The following is a 5320-nucleotide window of genomic DNA, read 5'->3' as shown; positions in this document are numbered from 1 at the left end:
TAAAATGCCTTATGACATTGTTAAACACATCTTAAAATGCCTTATGACATTATTAAACACGTTAAAATGCCTTATAACATTGTTAAACACGTCATTTGTGACAACTAAACCTAACTTTTAAAATGTATAATTTTCTATTTATTATTTGCTAATAATCAAATTCATTCATGTATAAATGTATTTCTCTATGACTTACTTCGATTGTTACTTAGATATTCATACGCTGGAAGGTAGGCTTCACGTGCAACTACAAGAAATGTAAAACAACAACAAGAAAGAAGTCGGTTTCGTTATTCCCATTGTTTAGGGCAATCCTCTCTCTCTGTAAAGTTCAGGTGAAAATATCTAGATAGGATTTACTCGTGTATAATTTTTCTGTCTCCGTAAACTCTCGGGTTGTGTAGAAAATGTTTTCTGGCTTTAGGGTTGATCGAAAGGTTACTTTGCCAGTCAGACTTTAAGTTCGAAACAGAAAGCGTTATGGAATATTTATTTAAAAAATAACAGTTACGTTTAAATGGTTATAAGCTGAAATACCTGTCAACTGACAAGGAATGTAAGTTTAACAAAGTATTTCAAAGTAATAACTTGAACATAAACTTTATCTCAAAATTTTAGAATTATAACAAAAGTTTCTTCATAAACAACATTTACAGTTTGCTTTCCATCTACCAAGAAATAAGGATTTTGAGGTGATCTCACCCCTGAACACTCAACATCTCATTGAGCAGGAGAAAAACATGGTTGTTTGAGAAACAATTCAGCAACTTTCATAATTTGATCTTGAATCCCTTTAGATTATTCAACATTGACTAAAGCGTCAACCTGCCAAGATTGTTTGAGATCGATACAATGGGCTTGGAGTAATTAACCAACGGGCTTTAGTAAATAGAAATAGGGTTAAGTTCAATTTTGATCCCCTTAGGACATTCCCCATAGCTCATAGTGTTTACATACAAATTTTGGTTGATATTGGCTCAATGGGCTCGGAGAAGTTAGGGTGCAAACAAACACACATTTCGTCTTTATACATTAGATGATATTTGTTAAGGAAGAATGTCTAGTAATTATTTTTAAACTACAATATTAAAATGTTTAACCTACATAAGTACGACGCTTTGTAAAACATTGTTAACATTGAACAGTGTCTTTCTGCCGCATCAGACAGATATTCGGTAAAGATACAGTTAATAATGTCAGACTGCTGCGTCCGCCTGCTTTAACATCCAGGCCAAGACGAGTCACAATATAGGTAGAGAGTTTTCCACGATCTACCGTCACACTATAAGAGTGTCTATGCCTATAGGCCCATTGAGTATCTATGCCTATAGGCCCATTGAGTGTCTATGCCTATAGGCCCATTGAGTGTCTATGCCTATAGGCCCATTGAGTATATATGCCTATAGGCCCATTGAGTGTCTATGCCTATAGGCCCATTGACTATCTATGCCTATAGGCCCATTGAGTATCTATGCTTATAGGCCCATTGAGTGTCTATGCCTATAGGCCCATTGAGTATCTATGCCTGTAGGCCCATTGAGTATCTATGCTTATAGGCCCATTGAGTGTCTATGCCTATAGGCCCATTGAGTGGCTATGCCTATAGGCCCATTGAGTGTCTATGCCTATAGGCCCATTGAGTATCTATGCTTATAGGCCCATTGAGTGTCTATGCCTATAGGCCCATTGAGTGTATATGCCTATGGGCCCATTACAGTTCTTGCTTCCACCGTCGATGGTGTTCCGAGTGATGGTCTTGCAATGGAACATCAACTTTAGGACTAACTCACTGAAATCAGTGTTGTCTCTTTTACAAGCTTTCCAGCGTCCACCAAAAACTCTTTACAAGCTTTCCAGCGTCCACCAACAACTCTTTACAAGCTTTATAGCGTCCACCAACAACTCTTTACAAGCTTTCCTGCGTCCACCAACAACTCTTTACAAGCTTTACAGCGTCCACCAACAACTATTTACAAGCTTTACAGCGTCCACCAACAACTCTTTACAAGCTTTACAGCGTCCACAAACAACGTCTTTCGAGGATCCGTTTGAGAAACCAGAAAAAGGTTCAGACGCTTCATATCTGCAAATATTATAGCATGAATTCCTGTTTGGAAGAACTAACATGTTGAATGTGGACGTATAAATGGAGTCCGTACATTATTGGTATCAAATACATGGTAATATGGCATCTCATCATGGTAAGTGATAATATGTAGAGCTCAACTTGACATTAACTTACCATTAGAGCTATAACCTTCAACCATAAATCCACATTAATGTTGTACCACAGCAGGACGATACACCCAAGTTTTGTCCAAAGTGTTGTACCACAGCAGGACGATACACCCAAGTTTTGTCCAAAGTGTTGTACCACAGCAGGACGATACACCCAAGTTTTGTCCAAAGTGATGTCACACTTCTAATTGTTCCATCCAAAGTATCTGGTGTACAGTGAGCCATCTGTTTGTTTACATGCTTTGAAAGAAGTCTGTGTTCTCACTGCTCTTGTGTCGCCTTTTGTAGACATAAATCCTTGACACGTGAATTCCAAAGAAGGCTCCTACTGATATTGCTCAGTACCAAATATATTACTGTCTTCGAAATTCTGTCTCGTTTGGTTTTATAATCCCAAAATAGGAGAATGTCTTTTAATGTAATCTTCTCAGAATGGGTCGATTTTAGGCGCTATCTACAATTGCAGAGGACCAAGACTTTTAACCAGTGTAGGCACAGGACACAGGGATAACAGGAAGAAATTATTGGATATTGTTACCCACATCTTTTGAATAAACATCTCTGTATTTATACATATATATGTATATTTGTGAGGGCTTGAGGGTAATAAAACAACTCTGTTTTGTATTTTTACTTATAAATTGAGTTTCCAATATCATCTTTGTATATAATACATTCAATAAACTTATTTTTTTAGATACATCACTTCTGATTGCATAATTTAATATACAAATATGGTTTCTTCAATTATATTAGAGTTCAACGTCTAACTGCAGTCTTAAAGATACCATGTTAACAAAATTACTGGGTCATCGTGATAAAAATATATTGTTTTTCGCTGATGGTGAATCATTTTAATTACGTTGGGCTCACCTCTGACACGAACTCTACTACTAACACTTATCACCACCCGTTGGTACATATCTGTTGGAATGGACCGCCACTTTCCTTGCAAAGCCGCTCTAAGTGTACTGAGATTGTAGTGTCATCTACTTCTGCCTCCGACGAAAGTGATCCATGTAATATGGGCTTGAGAGAGTAAAATCTGAGTATTATTTATCTTAAACCCCTACTGGACATAGTCCAGTATCGCTTGATACATTATTGTATTGAAAAAGGTCTGGTCCGACATAATTTTATCAATTCAAACAGTGCAGCAGCATCTGACACATTACATGACAGTATATTCATGGTCCCCTACAACCAGCTGACCAAGTACGAGCCAACCATAACATGCTCACACAATGACACTACCCTCATCACCCTTCACGTTTAGGATCATACAGAGTATTTTCAAGAACCAGACCCTATTACCCTTAGAGAAAGCAGTGAAGAGTATGGTTAACCCCTGGTATCTTGTATTGGCGTGTGTGATGAGCGGCTTATGGTCTGAAGCCCCTGTGAGTAAAGCAGCAACGTGGTGCTAGTTCCCTCCATACAGTGTATAGACTGAACAGCATGATGATACTTCGACTTCACTTGGCTGTTTGTTGCAGCTGCTTCCTTAGATAAAACCTACACTGTAGATTCAGCTGCGGAGGGAGTGGGGGGGGGGTATGTTGCTGTCTGAAACATTTGTTTGACCATTCAGTGATTTAGAGATCTGTGATATCTAAACATATATCCACAGGGGGGGTATGTTGCTGTCTGAAACATTTGTTTGACTATTCAGTGATTTAGAGATCTGTGATATCTAAACATATATCCACAGGGGGGGGGATATGTTGCTGTCTGAAACATTTGTTTGACTATTCAGTGATTTAGAGATCTGTGATATCTAAACATATATTCACGGGGGGGTATGTTGCTGTCTGAAACATTTGTTTGACTATTCAGTGATTTAGAGATCTGTGATATCTAAACATATATCCACGGGGGGGGGTATGTTGCTGTCTGAAACATTTGTTTGACTATTCAGTGACTTAGAGATCTGTGATATCTAAACATATATCCACAGTAACTTACTTCCCTAAATATGTGTTTATTAACTTATTTCTGGTAAAACAGTATCGTATTAATTCACGAGCTGTTTCAACAGATACACGTTTAGGTTAGTTAACGTTTTTATTCACGTTTAGGTTAGTTAACGTTTTTATACACGTTTAGGTTAGTTAACGTTTTTATACACGTTTAGGTTAGTTAACGTTTTTTATACACGTTTAGGTTAGTTAACGTTTTTATACACGTTTTGGTTAGTTAACGTTTTTATACACATTTAAGTTAGTTAACGTTTTTTATACACGTTTAGGTTAGTTAACGTTTTTATACACGTTTAGGTTAGTTAACGTTTTTATACACGTTTAGTTAACGTTTTTATACACATTTAGGTTAGTTAATGTTTTTATACACGTTTAGTTTAGTTAACGTTTTTATACACGTTTAGTTTAGTTAACGTTTTTATACACGTTTAGGTTAGTTAACGTTTTTTATGTCTAAAAAAATTCCTTCCTTCTGAGATTTGTGATAGTTTTCGTTAGTGAATATGTTAGTTGGAAAAGCATAATATCAACATAATTTGTGAAAAGGTTTCAGTTTCGATAACATAGCAGCTCTTAATAGGAATATTCAAGAGTTTATTAAAACCCAAAAAAAAAGTTGTAAATTCTTCACTCCATGACTTTAATACCACATATTTTATGGCCGTTAATGGCATCTCTAGTATTGTTACAATTCAAATCGTTAATTGTATTGAAAATGTGGACTCAGGATAAGTTAAGGAAGTGACGACTCTGAAGTGGACAGTGGCGAGAAAATTACCATTAATTTTAAATACATTTCTTTGTATTACTGGCGTATACAGGTACACTGATGTCCAACGGATAAGTTTAAAGTATCCGCAATAACACAGCTTCCGGGAATGTTATATAGAAAATAGATCATACATGGACAGAAGAGGAAAAAAGAGAAATACAAGTCTTTTCCATTCATTTTCCCAAGATAGAAACAAATAAATTCTGATTTACCAACCACATTCAGACAGAAAAAAGCTAGAGTGCGGTATACCAGAATCCAACGCTGCATACGTGAACAAAATTCTTACTTATACCACTTTGTATAAATATCTGTGTCATCCAGAACTACA

Source organism: Limulus polyphemus, unplaced genomic scaffold (genome assembly GCF_000517525.1).
Source record: "Limulus polyphemus unplaced genomic scaffold, Limulus_polyphemus-2.1.2 Scaffold8207, whole genome shotgun sequence".
NCBI lineage: Eukaryota > Metazoa > Arthropoda > Merostomata > Xiphosura > Limulidae > Limulus > Limulus polyphemus.
The sequence above is the reverse complement of the archived record's forward strand: the minus strand, read 5'-3'. Positions refer to the sequence as shown.